General features: G+C 37.0%; 1 protein-coding gene across 2 annotated transcripts in view; it reads right to left on the bottom strand.

The window, feature by feature from the left end:
* COL19A1 (collagen type XIX alpha 1 chain) overlaps nucleotides 1-17478 on the bottom strand; it is a 350374-nt gene that overhangs the window by 215120 nt on the left and 117776 nt on the right. The window lies entirely within an intron of this gene.

Below are 17478 nucleotides of genomic sequence, written 5' to 3'. Positions count from 1 at the left end.
CAGGCCACAAAGGAGTGGCAGGAAATCTTCAATGTGATGAACAGAAAAAGTATTCAGCCAAGAATCCTTTAGCCAGCAAGTCTCATTCAGAATAGAAGGAGAGATAAAGGTTTTCCCAAACAAACAAAAACTGAAGGGATTCATCACCACTAAACCAGCCCTACAAGAGATCCTCAGGGGGATTCTGTGAGTGAAATGTTGCAAGGACCACAAAATACCAGAGACATCACTACAAGCATGAAACCTACAGACATCACAATGACTCTAAACCCATATCTTTCTATAATAACACTGAAGGTAAATGGACTAAATGCTCCAACCAAAAGACACAGGGTATCAGAATGGATAAAAAAATAAGACCCAACTATTGGCTGTCTACAAGAGACTCATTTTAGACCTGAGGACACCTTCAGATTGAAAGTGAGGGGATGGAGAACTATCCATCATGCTACTGGAAGTCAAAAGAAAGCTGGAGTAGCCATACTTATATCAGACAAACTAGACTTTAAATTAAAGGCTGTAACAAGAGATGAAGAAGGGCATTATATCATAATTACAGGGTCCATCCATCAGGAAGAGCTAACAATTATAAATGTCTATGCACCAAACACAGGAGCCCCCAAATATATAAAACAATTAATCACAAACATAAGAAACCTTATTGATAAGAATGTGCCAATTGTAGGGGACTTTAATACCCCACTTACAACAATGGATAGATCATCTAGACAGAGAATAAAGAAACAAGGGCCCTGAATGATATATTGGATCAGATGGACTTGACAGATATATTCAGAACTCTGCATCCCAAAGCAAGAGAATATACTTTCTTCTCAAGTACACATGGAACATTCTCTAAGATAGATCACAAACTGTTTCACAAAACAGCCCTTAATAAGTATAAAAGAACTGAGATCATACCATGCACACTTTCAGACCACAATGCTATGAAGCTTGAAATCAACCACAGGAAAAAGTCTGGAAAACCTCCAAAAGCATGGAAGTTAAAGAACATCCTACTTAAGAATGAATGGATCAACCAGACAATTAGAGAAGAAATTAAAAAATATATGGAAACAAATGAAAATGAAAATACAACAATCCAAATGCTTTGGGATGCAGCAAAGGCAGTCCTGAGAGGAAAATACATTGCCATCCAGGCCTATTTCAAGAAACAAGAAAAAATCCCAAATACAAAATCTAACAGCACACCTAACAGAAATAGAAGAAGAACAATAAAGACACCACAAACCCAGCAGAAGAAGAGAAATAATAACGATCAGAGCAGAAATAAACAATACAGAATCTAAAAAAACTGTAGGGCAGATCAATAAAACCAAGAGTTGGTTTTTTGAAAAAATAAACAAAATTGATAAACCTCTAACAGGCTTCTCAAAAAGAAAAGGGAGATGACCCAAATAGATAAAATAATGCATGAAAATGGAATTATTGCAACCAATCCCTCAGAAATACAAGCAATTATCAGGGAATACTATGAAAAATTATATGCCAACAAACTGGACAACCTGGAAGAAATGGACAAATTCCTAAACACCCACACTCTTCCAAAACTCAATCAGGAGGAAATAGAAAGCTTGAACAGACCATAACCAGCGAAGAAATTGAATCGGTTATCAAAAATCTCCCAACAAATAAGAGTCCAGGACCAGATGGCTTTCCTGGGGAATTCTCCCAGACATTTAAAGCAGAGATCATACCTATCCTTCTCAAGCTGTTCCAAAACATAGAAAGGGAAGGAGAACTTCCAGGCTCATTCTATGAAGCCAGCATTACTTTGATTCCTAAACCAGACAGAGACCCAGCAAAAAAAGAGAACTACAGGCCAATATCCCTGATGAATATGGATGCAAAAATTCTCAACAAGATACTAGCAAATCAAATTCAATAGCATAGAAAAAGAATTACTCACCATGATCAAGTGGGATTCATTCCTGGGCTGCAGGGCTGGTTCAGTATTCACAAATCAATCAATGTGATACATCACATTAATAAAAGAAAAGATAAGAACCATATGATCCTGTCAATCGATGCAGAAAAAGCATGTGACAAAATTCAGCATCCTTTCTTAATAAAGACCCTCGAGAAAGTCGGGATAGAAGGAACATACTTAAATGTCATAAAAGCCATTTATGAAAAGCCCACAGCTAATATCATCCTCAGCTGAGAGCTTTCCCCATGAGATCAGGAACACGACAGGGATGCCCACTCTCACCGCTGTTGTTTACTATACCATTGGAAGTTCTAGCATCAGCAATCAGAGAACAAAAGGAAATCAAAGGCATGAAAATTGGCAAAAATGAAGTTAAGCTTTCACCTTTTGCAGATGACATGATATTATACATGGAAAACCTGATAGACTCCACCAAATGTCTGCTAGAACTGATACATGAATTCAGCAAAGTTGCAGGATACAAACTTAATGTACAGAAATCAGTTGCATTCTTATACACTAATAATGAAGCAACTGAAAGACAAATAAAGAAACTGATCCCATTCACAATTGCACCAAGAAGCATAGAATTCCTAGGAATAAATCTAACCAAAGATGTAGAAGATCTGTGTGCTGAAAACTATAGAAAGCTTATGAAGGAAATTGAAGAAGACATAAAGAAATGGAAAAACATTCCGTGCTTATGGATTGGATGAATAAAGAATTGTTAAAATGTCAATGCTACCCAAAGCTATCTACACATTCAATGCAATCCCAATCAAAATTGCACCAACATTCTTCTTGAAGCTAGAACAAGCAATCCTAAAATTTGTATGGAACCACAAAAGGCCCTAAATAGCCAAAGTAATTTTGAATAAGAAGACCAAAGCAGGAGGCATCACAATCCCAGACTTTAGCCTCTCCTACAAAGCTATAATCATCAAGACAGCATGGTATTGGCACAAAAACAGACACATAGACCAATGGAATAGAATAGAAACCCCAGAACTAGACCCACAAAAGTATGACCAACTAATCTTTGACAAAGCAGGAAAGAACATCCAATGGAAAAAAGACACTCTCTTTAACAAATGGTGCTGGGAGAACTGGACAGCAACGTGCAGAAGATTGAAACTAGACCACTTTCTTACACCATTCACAAAAATAATCTCAAAATGGCTAACGGACCTGAATGTGAGACTGGAAACCATCAAAACCGTAGAGGAGAAAGCAGGAAAAAACTTCTCTGACCTCAGCCACAGCAATTTCTTACTTGACACATCCCCAAAGGCAAGGGAATTAAAAGCAAAAATGAACTATTGGGACCTCATGAAGATAAAAAGCTTCTGCACTGGAGAGGAAACAATCAACAAAACTAAAAGGCAACTGACAGAATGGGAAAAGATATTTGCAAATGACTTATCAGACAAAGGGCTAGTATCCAAAATCTATAGAGAACTCACCAAATTCCACACCCAAAAAAACAAATAACCCAGTGAAGAAATGGGCAGAAAACATGAATAGACACTTCTCTAAAGACATTCAGATGGCCAATAGACACATGAGAAGATGCTCAACGTCACTCCTCATCAGGGCAATACAAATCAAAACCACACTCAGATACCACCTCACACCGGGTCAGAGTGGCTAAAAGGAACAAATCAGGAGACTATAGATGCTGGCAAGCATGTGGAGAAATGGGAAACCCTCTTGCACTGTTGGTGGGAATGCAAACGGGTACAGCTGCTCTGGAAAACAGTGTGGAGGTTCCTCAAAAAATTAAAAATACATCTACCCTATGAGCCAGCAATAGCACTGCTAGGAATTTACCCAAGGGATACAGGAGTGCTGATGCATAGGGGCACTTGTTTCCCAATGTTTATAGCAGCACTTTCAACAATAGCCAAATTATGGAAAGAGCCTAAATGTCCACCAACTGATCAATGGATAAAGAAGATATGGTTTATATATATAGTGGAACACTACTTGGCAATGAGAAAGAATGAAATATGGCCATTTGTAGCAACATGGATGGAACTGGAGAGCGTTATGCTAAGTGAAATAAGTCATACAGAGAAAGACAGATACTGTATGTTTTCACTCTTATGTGGATCCTGAGAAACTTAACAGAAGACCAGGGGGGAGGGGAAGGGGAAAAAAGTCACAAAGAGGGAAGGAAACAAACCATAAGAGACTTAAATACTGAGAACAAACTGAGGCTTGATGGGGGGTGGGAGGGAAGGGAAAGTGGGTGATGGGCATTGAGGAGGGTACCTGTTGGGATGAGAACTGGGTGTTGTATGGAAACCAATTTGACAATAAATTTCATATATAAAGGAAAAAAAAAAAGAGGTTAGAGTGGAAGAGAGCCAAAGCATAAGAGACTCTTAAAAACTGAGAACAAACTGAGGGTTGATGGGGGGTGGGAGGGAGGGGAGGGTGGGTAATGGGTATTGAGGAGGGCACCTTTTGGGATGAGCACTGGGTGTTGTATGGAAACCAATTTGACAATAAACTTCATATATTAAAAAAAATTTCATATATAAAAAATCAATTTATTTTATCACATTAATAGAAAAGGAAAATCATATTATAATCTCACCAGCATTTTTAAAATTAAATATCTGAATGGGTATTTAAGGGAAAACTCAGAAAACTCTGCATTCTTAATATTCTTATTTTGATAAAGGGTCTCTACAAAAAGCATAGTAAATGATAAAATATTGAATTCTTTCTCCTTGAATTTGGAAAAAAGATAAGGATGTCTATTATAACCATTTCTATTCAATATTGTACTGAAAGTCCTAGCCAGCGCATTATGAAAAGAAAAAGAAAGCCAGGGAAAAATAATAAAAAAAAGAGGTAGAACTATTTATTCACATATGATATGGTAATCTATGAACTATTAAAATTAATTATTTAATTAAGTAAGGTTACTTGATACAAGATCAACAAAATTCAGTGTACTTCAATATTCTACCAGCAAACAATTGGAAGTTAAAGTCTAAAATTATATAAAACATTATTAATAACATCAGAGATATATTAATAAACCTAATAAAATATTAATAAACCTAATAAAAACTAATAAAAACTAAGGACTCTACACTGAAAAGTATATTTCTACAAGACAATAAAATAGACCTAAATAAATATACTATGGACTGGTAACTATAATACCACAAGGTAAATTTCCTCCCAAACCATCTATAAATGGAAAGAAAACTCATTCAAAATCTTAGGAGGCCACGTGTATGAGTGTGGAAACTGACATGATTTAAAATTAATATGGAGATGCCTAGGTCTAGGGTATCCAAGAGTCTTAATGTGTAAAATTGAAGTACTTTTCCCACTAGTGCTCTCAGAACAAGACTTATTATAAAATATCATAAGAGAAGGAATGAGAGAATCCCAAGTAGGCTCTTTGCTGTGAGCACAGAGCCTGACTTGGGGCTCCATTCCACAAACTCTGAGATCATGACCTGAGCTGAAATCAAGAGTCAGATGCTTAATGACTGAGCCACCCAGGTGCCCTGACCCCCAGTTCAGTTTTATTTATGTATTATTGAAGAAGTTATCTAGCTGTCTTTCCTATCTCTAATCCATCTCTCGTGAGCTTGTTCTCTAAAAGTAAAAAATTACAGGGGCGCCTGGGTGGCGCAGTCGGTTAAGCGTCCAACTTCAGCCAGGTCACGATCTCGCGGTCCGTGAGTTCGAGCCCCGCGTCAGGCTCTGGGCTGATGGCTCGGAGCCTGGAGCCTGGAGCCTGTTTCCGATTCTGTGTCTCCCTCTCTCTCTGCCCCTCCCCCGTTCATGCTCTGTCTCTCTCTGTCCCAAACATAAATAAAAAACGTTGAAAAAAAAATTAAAAAAAAAATAAAAGTAAAAAATTACCTAAAACATAATTTTACATAATATCCTAAAAGTATTATACTTTGTACAGATGTTAAAATGTTTGCTTAAGAAATATTTGATACGTATTCAAGAATATATGAATGTATCTGTGAATTTATGTAATATAACATGTACTAATATATTTATGCATATGTTTTATGAATTTATAAATACAATATAACATTTATTAATATATTTTCTAGATATAAAATTTCTAATATAATTATATATAATGTAAATTATGAGGTATAACAATAAAACATATTATTCTTCCCTTACTTTTTTGTTTTTACCCCTTCTCCAGATGCCAGACCATTGTTATCAAGTTGAAGGTGTCCTTCCAATTTTTTTCTCCAAACTCATATAATCATAACTAGAGACAGACATACACACAAAGTATGGATTTTGTCTTTGTTTTTTGTTTTAAAAATAGGATACATTATATATATTTTATGCATTTTTATTTCTACCTCAACATAACCTTCTATAAAGCCATTTAGATTATCCAGTATGGTCCTAGTTTATTTTCTTCAATCGTTCCTTAATACTCTATGATAGATGTACCATAATTTGTTCAAGTGTTATCCTGTTAATGACTGTTCATTCTGTTTCCAGTTTTCTGCCACTATAAATAATGCTGCAATAAACATCATTATATGCATGTGATATACTTTATACAGATCAGAATCTCAAGAAGGGGGCTGCTAGGTAAAGGGAATATGCATTTAAAATTTTTTTTAAATAGGTGTTGTCAAATTGCTTTCCAAAAGGAGCTGTTGTTCTACACATACCACCAGCAATATATGGGAATGCCTTTGTCCTTGAATCACATCCAGCAACAGGTGCCAGGGTGATGGGTGTAAAGTCATAGCTCATAATTGCTTTAAATTTCATATCACTGACTATGAGTGCATCTAAGACTTTTATATGTGTGTTAATATTTTGGGCGTTCTCTTTAGTGAAACTACCTAGTCATACATTTTGTTCACTTTAAAAAATTGAATTGTTCATCTTTTCTCATCAATTGTTAAAAGTTCTCTGCAAAGTATCAATTACTTATTGTCTGTTAATTACATTATAATATTACCAGAACCATCATTTTCTGATTTTGATTATGGTCCTTTACAACTGAAATGTTTAACTCTTATACATCTGTCTTTTGCTTTGTAAGCCCCAAGGGTTTACAGTTTTGGTTAGATGTACCCTTGACCCTAGACCGTGCAAATGCAAAATATTTGCTACTTTGTTTCGATTTGTACACAAATCCTTCATCTGTCAGGAATTTATTTTTGTATAGGATCTTAAATATAATTTGCATGAATAGAGTCATTTGTGCCAGCACATTTATGGAACAATCCACCCTTTCCCACTGAAGTGACATATAAAATTTATTAAGCTAAATTCTTATAAATTCAGGGACCAATTTCTAGATGCTCAGTTTTGCCCCACCTATCTTTATACTACTTGATAAAATATTTATGGTATTATGGTGACTTTATAGAATGTTATGATTTCTGGTACAGTACATCCACCCTTACTATTGTTCTTTCTCAAAAAATTTTTTTAATACTTTTAGCTATTTATTTGTCTAAACCTTACCAATTTTATCCAACTTGAAAGCAAATTTTAAAACATATCAGCATTCTCATTTGTATCGCGTTCAACTTACATACTAACTTCGAATTACTGAGCTTTTAAAAAGTATAACTTTTAAGAAAATGGTATCTATTTTCATTTCGATCTTGCTTTACATGATTTTCTTTGTATATATCATGTTCCTTTCTTATCCAAATGTCCCCAAAATTCTTACTGCTTTTACCACTTATATTAATATATTTCCTATTTATATTTCTGGATGTTTAAGACAAAAATAAAGGAAATTACTGTATTATTAATATATATCTGATATCTAACCAATTACCCAAGTTCTTTTATCAGCTATACATCTTTTCCTACCAAAGTTTCTTAGGTTTTCTATCTATACAATCCAGACTTAGTGAAAAAGGATAGATTTATCTCCTGTCTTCCAATACATATAACTTATTTTTCTTGTGAAGCGAAGGTGATGGCAATTTTACCTCCTTAGATCCTAATATTCCTTAATTTCGAATCTAGTTTTGGCCTTTTAAAAACATAATTCACTGTTGGGTTTTAGTAAAAGTGTTTCATTAATTCCTATTTTACTTGAAGATTTTTTATTAAGAATGATTATTGCAAAATCACAGAGGGAGACAAATCATAAGAGACTCTTAAATACAGAAAACAAACGACAGTTGCTGGAAGGGAGGTGGGTGGGGGATGGGCTATGGGGTAAATGGGTGATGGGCATTAAGGAAGGCACTTGTTGGGAAGACTGCTGGGTGTTATATGTAAATAATGAGTCACTAGGTTCTACTCCTGAAACCAATACTATACTATGTTAACTAACTTGAATTTTTATAAATTTAAAAAATAAAAGAATAAATAAATAATAAAAAGAGACATAAAAAAGAATTATTGCATATTATCAAAAGCTTCAACATCTATTGATATAATCATAAGCCTTTACATTTCAACTGGTTGTATTCCATTGATATAATTCCTTAACTTGAATGACCCTAGACTTTCTAGTATTATACTACCTGATCCCTCTTTTGGTGAATTATTGAATTCTATTAGCTAATATTTTATATTTTTAATGTATATAGTAGCTATATACATAAATAATATTTGATTATAGTTTTATTTTTTTAGGTTTGTTATTAAATTATGCTGACCCCATGAAAACTGCCCATCTTTGAACATTGACTAGATAAAATCCTGCTGAAAAACCCAGTTAGTCTTGATCCTTTATTCAATGGTAGATCTTGAATCACCTCTTCATAGTAATTTCTTCCACAGTAATTAATGTAGTCATATTTTGCAGTTATTCTTAGTTAATTTTTTACATTCTTTTGGAGGAAATTATCCATATTTCTGGGTTATCAAATTTGCTTCTTCTTTAGAATTATACATAGTAATTAATCTTCCAGACTAATCCTAATCTTTACACTGTCTGTGGTCAAATTTGCTTATAAATTTCTTTCTTATTTCTACTTTGTCTCATTTCTATTTTCAATCATCTATATCCCTAACTGGATTTTATTTATTTATTTTATTGGTCACTTTATTGAACCAGCTTTTGAGTTTGTTTACCTTTTGTTTAAAAGTTTTCTGTTTCATCAATTTTGGTGATTATAGTACTTACCTTCTATTTTATTTTCGTGTATTTATTGCTCTTTTTATAATTATGTAAGATGAAACATTTCTTTTACTTTTATATTTCCTCTTTTATAATAAAATTTTCTACTATATATTTTCACCCTCACTATAGCTTTCTTATGGTTCACATATTTTTTTATGTTTCATATGTTTTAGTACAGTGTTTTTTAATTTGTTTCCATGGATTTCTCTTTTCATTTACTCTTTTGTTCAAATGTTATATTTAGGAGTGTTTTTCTATATCCTTGGTTTCTTTATTATTGCTTACATTCAGGAAAACATCTTGCAAAATGTCTGCTTTTTGAACTTGATTTTTTTTTTTTGGCCAAGGAATCACAATATTTTCTAAATATTCCATGAACATGCAAAATAATTATCTATTGGATAGATGATTCTCTCTCTATCTCTCTGTCCCTCTCCTCTCTCTCTCTCTCTCTGTCCTTCTGTCTCTGTCTCTCTGTTTTTATATACACATATATACATATATACATATATATACACATATATATACATACATATACATATACATATATACATATACATATATACATATATACATATATACACATATATACACATATATATATGTATATATATATACACACACACACACACATATATATACACATGTGTATATATACCCATACACATATACACATACACACACATATATATAAAACCAGTAATCAACCTAAATGAATGGAAATATAGAAAATGATACAGGTGCCAGCTCAAATTATGCCTAAAATTTCTTATTCCTCTTCTCAAGAACCAAAAGAGGGAATGATGGCAGCAAGACTTACTTTTCACCCATGCTGATCAGAGGTAACATATGTGGATTCTTGTGACAATTTGAGGAGGGAGATCACAAGAAAAGACTGGACATCTGACTAGTAAATTATTGGAATATAGATCAGTAAAATTCTTTAATCAAAGAAAGAAAAAAATATTTAGATTAAGTTGCCTTAGGACTTTACGTAGAAGAAAAAACTGAAACTAAGCCAAATCCATCTTCCCTATTATACTAAAATTTTCAGTTTCTATAAAATGCAAGAACAAAGAAAATAGAGAGTTTAAGAATATCCTGGGAAATGCCAAGCTAAAGTAACCAAAGTCTTATTTAAGCAGCCTGAGTCTTTCAAAGTGATGTTGGCCTCTAATCTTTTGTCTGGAGACTTCAGATGGGTCTTCTAGTGGGAAGATTTTTCCAGAAATATCAAGGTTCCCTACCATACTGATTGCTTGTTTGGGTGTCAGATGGTGCCCATACTAGGCGAGAGTGAGCTAAACATGTCAACTGAATGTTGAAAGGGAACCTCTTTATGTTGTTGCCTGGCAATTCTCCTGGTTGAGTTCTTGGTTCCAAGCTGTGCTTCAGTCAGTATTTATTTTTTTTTTTTTAATTTATTTATTTATTTATTTATTTATTTATTTATTTATTTATTAATATATGAAATTTACTGTCAAATTGGTTTCCATACAACACCCAGTGCTCATCCCAAAAGGTGCCCTCCTCAATACCCATCACCCACCCTGCCCTCCCTCCCACCCCCCATCAACCCTCAGTTTGTTCTCAGTTTTTAACAGTCTCTTATGCTTTGGCTCTCTCCCACTCTAACCTCTTTTTTTTTTTTTTTCCCCTTCCCCTCCCCCATGGGTTTCTGTTACGTTTCTCAGGATCCACATAAGAGTGAAACCATATGGTATCTGTCTTTCTCTGTATGGCTTATTTCACTTAGCATCACACTCTCCAGTTCCATCCACGTTGCTACAAAAGGCCATATTTCATTCTTTCTCATTGCCACGTAGTATTCCATTGTGTATATAAACCACAATTTCTTTATCCATTCATCAGTTGATGGACATTTAGGCTCTTTCCATAATTTGGCGATTGTTGAGAGTGCTGCTATAAACATTGGGGTACAAGTGCCCCTATGCATCAGTACTCCTGTATCCCTTGGATAAATTCCTAGCAGTGCTATTGCTGGGTCATAGGGTAGGTCTATTTTTAATTTTTTGAGGAACCTCCACACTGCTTTCCAGAGCGGCTGCACCAATTTGCATTCCCACCAACAGTGCAAGAGGGTTCCCGTCTCTCCACATCCTCTCCAGCATCTATAGTCTCCTGATTTCTTCATTTTGGCCACTCTGACTGGCGTGAGGTGGTATCTGAGTGTGGTTTTGATTTGTATTTCCCTGATGAGGAGCGACGTTGAACATCTTTTCATGTGCCTGTTGGCCATCTGGATGTCTTCTTTAGAGAAGTGTCTATTCATGTTTTCTGCCCATTTCTTCACTGGGTTATTTGTTTTTCGGGTGTGGAGTTTGATGAGCTCTTTATAGATTTTGGATACTAGCCCTTTGTCCGATGTGTCATTTGCAAATATCTTTTCCCATTCCGTTGGTTGCCTTTTAGTTTTGTTGGTTGTTTCCTTTGCTGTGCAGAAGCTTTTTATCTTCATAAGGTCCCAGTAATTCACTTTTGCTTTTAATTCCCTTGCCTTTGGGGATGTGCCGAGTAAGAGATTGCTACGGCTGAGGTCAGAGAGGTCTTTTCCTGCTTTCTCCTCTAAGGTTTTGATGGTTTCCTGTCTCACATTCAGGTCCTTTATCCATTTTGAGTTTATTTTTGTGAATGGTGTGAGAAAGTGGTCTAGTTTCAACCTTCTGCATGTTGCTGTCCAGTTCTCCCAGCACCATTTGTTAAAGAGACTGTCTTTTTTCCATTGGATGTTCTTTCCTGCTTTGTCAAAAATGAGTTGGCCATACGTTTGTGGGTCTAGTTCTGGGGTTTCTATTCGATTCCATTGGTCTATGTGTCTGTTTTTATGCCAATACCATGCTGTCTTGATGATGACAGCTTTGTAGTAGAGGCTAAAGTCTGGGATTGTGATGCCTCCTGCTTTGGTCTTCTTCTTCAAAATTACTTTGGCTATTCGGGGCCTTTTGTGGTTCCATATGAATTTTAGGATTGCTTGTTCTAGTTTCGAGAAGAATGCTGGTGCAATTTTGATTGGGATTGCATTGAATGTGTAGATAGCTTTGGGTAGTATTGACATTTTGACAATATTTATTCTTCCAATCCATGAGCAGGGAATGTCTTTCCATTTCTTTATATCTTCTTCAATTACCTGCATAAGCTTTCTATAGTTTTCAGCATACAGATCTTTTACATCTTTGGTTAGATTTATTCCTAGGTATTTTATGCTTCTTGGTGCAATTGTGAATGGGATCAGTTTCTTTATTTGTCTTTCTGTTGCTTCATTGTTAGTGTATAAGAATGCAACTGATTTCTGTACATTGATTTTGTACCCGGCAACTTTGCTGAATTCATGTATCAGTTCTAGCAGACTTTTGGTGGAGTCTATCGGATTTTCCATGTATAATATCATGTCATCTGCAAAAAGCGAAAGCTTGACTTCATCTTTGCCAATTTGGATGCCTTTGATTTCCTTTTGTTGTCTGATTGCTGATGCTACAACTTCCAGCACTATATTAAACAGCAGCGGTGAGAGTGGGCATCCCTGTCGTGTTCCTGATCTCAGGGAAAAAGCTCTCAGTTTTTCCCCATTGAGGATGATGTTAGCTGTGGGCTTTTCATAAATGGCTTTTATGATCTTTAAGTATGTTCCTTCTATCCCGACTTTCTCAAGGGTTTTTATTAAGAAAGGGTGCTGGATTTTGTCAAAGGCCTTTTCTGCATCGATTGACAGGATCATATGGTTCTTCTCTTTTTTTTTGTTAATGTGATGTATCACGTTGATCGATTTGCGAATGTTGAACCAGCCCTGCAGCCCAGGAATGAATCCCACTTGATCATGGTGAATAATTCTTTTTATATGCTGTTGAATTCGATTTGCTAGTATCTTATTGAGAATTTTTGCATCCATATTCATCAGGGATATTGGCCTGTAGTTCTCTTTTTTTACTGGGTCTCTGTCTGGTTTAGGAATCAAAGTAATACTGGCTTCATAGAATGAGTCTGGAAGTTTTCCTTCCCTTTCTATTTCTTGGAATAGCTTGAGAAGGATAGGTATTATCTCTGCTTTAAACGTCTGGTAGAACTCCCCTGGGAAGCCATCTGGTCCTGGACTCTTATTTGTTGGGAGATTTTTGATAACCGATTCAATTTCTTCGCTGGTTATGGGTCTGTTCAAGCTTTCTATTTCCTCCTGATTGAGTTTTGGAAGAGTGTGGGTGTTTAGGAATTTGTCCATTTCTTCCAGGTTGTCCAATTTGTTGGCATATAATTTTTCATAGTATTCCCTGATAATTGTTTGTATCTCTGAGGGATTGGTTGTAATAATTCCATTTTCATTCATGATTTTATCTATTTGGGTCATCTCCCTTTTCTTTTTGAGAAGCCTGGCTAGAGGTTTGTCAATTTTGTTTATTTTTTCAAAAAACCAACTCTTGGTTTCGTTGATCTGCTCTACAGTTTTTTTAGATTCTATATTGTTTATTTCTGCTCTGATCTTTATGATTTCTCTTCTTCTGCTGGGTTTAGGCTGCCTTTGCTGTTCTGCCTCTATTTCCTTTAGGTGTGCTGTTAGATTTTGTATTTGGGATTTTTCTTGTTTCTTGAGATAGGCCTGGATTGCAATGTATTTTCCTCTCAGGACTGCCTTCGCTGCGTCCCAAAGCGTTTGGATTGTTGTATTTTCATTTTCGTTTGTTTCCATATATTTTTTAATTTCTTCTCTAATTGCCTGGTTGACCCACTCATTCGTTAGTAGGGTGTTCTTTAACCTCCATGCTTTTGGAGGTTTTCCAGACTTTTTCCTGTGGTTGATTTCAAGCTTCATAGCATTGTGGTCTGAAAGTATGCATGGTATAATTTCAATTCTTGTAAACTTATGAAGGGCTGTTTTGTGACCCAGTATATGATCTATCTTGGAGAATGTTCCATGTGCACTCGAGAAGAAAGTATATTCTGTTGCTTTGGGATGCAGATTTCTAAATATATCTGTCAAGTCCATCTGATCCAATGTATCATTCAGGGCCCTTGTTTCTTTATTGACTGTGTGTCTAGATGATCTATCCATTTCTGTAAGTGGTGTGTTAAAGTCCCCTGCAATGACCACATTCTTATCAATAAGGTTGCTTATGTTTATGAGTAACTGTTTTATATATCTGGGGGCTCCGGTATTTGGCGCATAGACATTTATAATTGTTAGCTCTTCCTGATGGATAGACCCTGTAATTATTATATAATGCCCTTCTTCATCTCTTGTTACAGCCTTTAATTTAAAGTCTAGTTTGTCTGATATAAGTATGGCTACTCCAGCTTTCTTTTGGCTTCCAGTAGCATGATAAATAGTTCTCCATCCCCTCACTCTCAATCTAAAGGTGTCCTCAGATCTCAAATGAGTCTCTTGTAGACAGCAAATAGATGGGTCTTGTTTTTTTATCCATTCTGATACCCTATGTCTTTTGGTTGGCGCATTTAATCCATTTACATTCAGTGTTATTATAGAAAGATACGGGTTTAGAGTCATTGTGATGTCTGTATGTTTTATGCTTGTAGTGATGTCTCTGGTACTTTGTCTCACAGGATCCCCCTTAGGATCTCTTGTAGGGCTGGTTTCGTGGTGACAAATTCCTTCAGTTTTTGTTTGTTTGGGAAGACCTTTATCTCTCCTTCTATTCTAAATGACAGACTTGCTGGATAAAGGATTCTCGGCTGCATATTTTTTCTGTTTAGCACACTGAAGATATCGTGCCAAGCCTTTCTGGCCTGCCAAGTTTCAAAGGAGAGATCAGTCACGAGTCTTATAGGTCTCCCTTTATATGTGAGGGCATGTTTATCCCTTGCTGCTTTCAGAATTTTCTCTTTATCCTTGTATTTTGCCAGTTTCACTATGATATGTCATGCAGAAGATCGATTCAAGTTACGTCTGAAGGGAGTTCTCTGTGCCTCTTGGATTTCAATGCCTTTTTCCTTCCCCAGTTCAGGGAAGTTCTCAGCTATAATTTCTTCAAGTACCCCTTCAGCACCTTTCCCTCTCTCTTCCTCCTCTGGAATACCAATTATGCGTATATTATTTCTTTTTAGTGTATCACTTAGTTCTCTAATTTTCCCCTCATACTCCTGGATTTTTTTATCTCTCTTTCTTTCAGCTTCCTCTTTCTCCATAACTTTATCTTCTAGTTCACCTATTCTCTCCTCTGCCTCTTCAATTCGAGCCGTCGTGGTTTCCATTTTGTTTTGCATTTCATTTAAAGCGTTTTTCAGCTCCTCGTGACTGTTCCTTAGTCCCTTGATCTCTGTGGCAAGAGATTCTCTGCTGTCCTGTATACTGTTTTCAAGCCCAGCGATTAATTTTATGACTATTATTCTAAATTCACTTTCTGTTATATTATTTAAATCCTTTTTGATCAGTTCATTAGCTGTTGTTATTTCCTGGAGATTCTTCTGAGGGGAATTCTTCCGTTTGGTCATTTTGGACAGTCCCTGGAGTGGTGAGGACCCGCAGGGCACTTCCCCCGTGCTGTGGTGTATAACTGGAGTTGGTGGGCGGGGCCGCAGTCCGACCTGATGTCTGCCCCCAGCCCACCGCTGGGGCCACAGTCAGACTGGTGTGTGCCTTCTCTTCCCCTCTCCTAGGGGCGGGATTCACTGTGGGGTGGTGTGGCCCGTCTGGTCTACTTGCACACTGCCAGGCTTGTGGTGCTGGGGAGCTGGCGTATTAGCTGGGGTGGGTAGGCAAGGTGCACGGGGGCGGGAGGGGCAGGCTTAGCTCGCTTCTCCTTAGGTGATCCACTTCAGGAGGGGCCCTGTGGCAGCGGGAGGGAGTCAGATCCGCTGCCGGAGGTTTGGCTCCGCAGAAGCACAGAGTTGGGTGTTTGCGCGGAGCGAGCAAGTTCCCTGGCAGGAACTGGTTCTCTTTGGGATTTTGGCTGGGGGATGGGCGGGGGAGATGGCGCTGGCGAGCGCCTTTGTTCCCCGCCAAGCTGAGCTCTGCCGTCCGGGGGCTCAGCAGCTCTCCCTCCCTTTGTCCTCCAGCCTTCCCGCTTTCTGAGCAGAGCTGTTAACTTCTGACCTCCCAGACGCTAAGTCGCGCTTGCTGTGGGAACACAGTCCGTCCGGCCCCTCCGCTTTTGCCAGCCCGACTCAGGGGCTCTGCTTGGCCGGCGAGCCGCCCCTCCGCCCCGGCTCCCTCCCGCCAGTCCGTGGAGCGCGCACCGCCTCGCCGCCCTTCCTACCCTCTTCCGTGGGCCTCTCGTCTGCGCTTGGCTCCGGAGACTCCGTTCTGCTAATCCTCTGGCGGTTTTCTGGGTTCTTTAGGCAGGTGTAGGTGGAATCTAAGTGATCAGCAGGACGCGCGGTGAGCCCAGCGTCCTCCTACGCCGCCATCTTCCGGACGGAAATCTTCAGTCAGTATTTAAAAAGTTATTTTCTTTTTTTTTTTTATCCTTCTGGTGGTCACTGCTTTTTCATATTGTTATACAATACACTCCATCTGGTTCCTTATACATCTTGTACTTTAGCCCCTATGTGCCTTTAAATGAACTATTCCATTTGCTTCTTCCTTGTTCTAGAAAACTGCTACCTATGCTTCAAGCTTCACTAATGAATCCTTACCTAACTCACTTCCCTCTGCCAGGTAGAGTTATGCTTTCCCTCAACTTCCTTCCCACAGCATCCTTTATAATCCATCAAATACTTCATATATATCTAGATCTAATGTTTCCTCATTTAAAAAATATACATGAGTGGGACACCTGGGTGACTCAGTAGGTTAAGCGTCCAACTTCAGCTCATGTCATGATCTCACGACTTGTGAGTTCCAGCCCTGCATTGGGCTCTGTGCTGACAGCTCAGAGCCTGGAGCCTACTTCAGATTCTGTCTCTGTCTCTCTCTGCCCTCCCCTGCTCGCACTTTGTCTCTCTCAAGTATAAATAAACATTAAAAAATAATTTTAAAGTATACATGAGTAAGTTGGATATTGATTCCTGGCAAGATTCTAGAATTAATTATTAAAAATTTTTGTTTTAAGTTATTAGTAAAGAATAAGATGATTATCAAGAAGCTATATCATGTCAAAAACCAAAAATCACACAAATGTTATGAGATTGGCTTATTTAATTCAGTAAGAAATTTAACGCAAGTTCTCAGGATGTCTTGGATAAATGTGGGTTAAATTGTAATGAAGTGAGTAAGTGGTTAAATATACTAATTTCATCTTCATTTATATTTAGTTGTCACCTAGAAAGAGTACTCCAATGGTGTGAGACAGAGTTGTGCTCTAGGCCTTGTCTTAGTCAATATTTATATGAGTTACTCAAAGAGCCTCAATCTGTGTATACAAAATTCATGGCTGCTATAAAACTGAAAAAAAGTAACTATTGTAATAGATGTCAGAATCAAGTGTTAGAAGTTGACAAGTAG

The sequence above is a fragment of the Neofelis nebulosa genome, chromosome 6 (assembly GCF_028018385.1).
Source record: "Neofelis nebulosa isolate mNeoNeb1 chromosome 6, mNeoNeb1.pri, whole genome shotgun sequence".
Lineage (NCBI taxonomy): Eukaryota > Metazoa > Chordata > Mammalia > Carnivora > Felidae > Neofelis > Neofelis nebulosa.
This window is presented reverse-complemented; position numbering and strand designations above follow the sequence as displayed.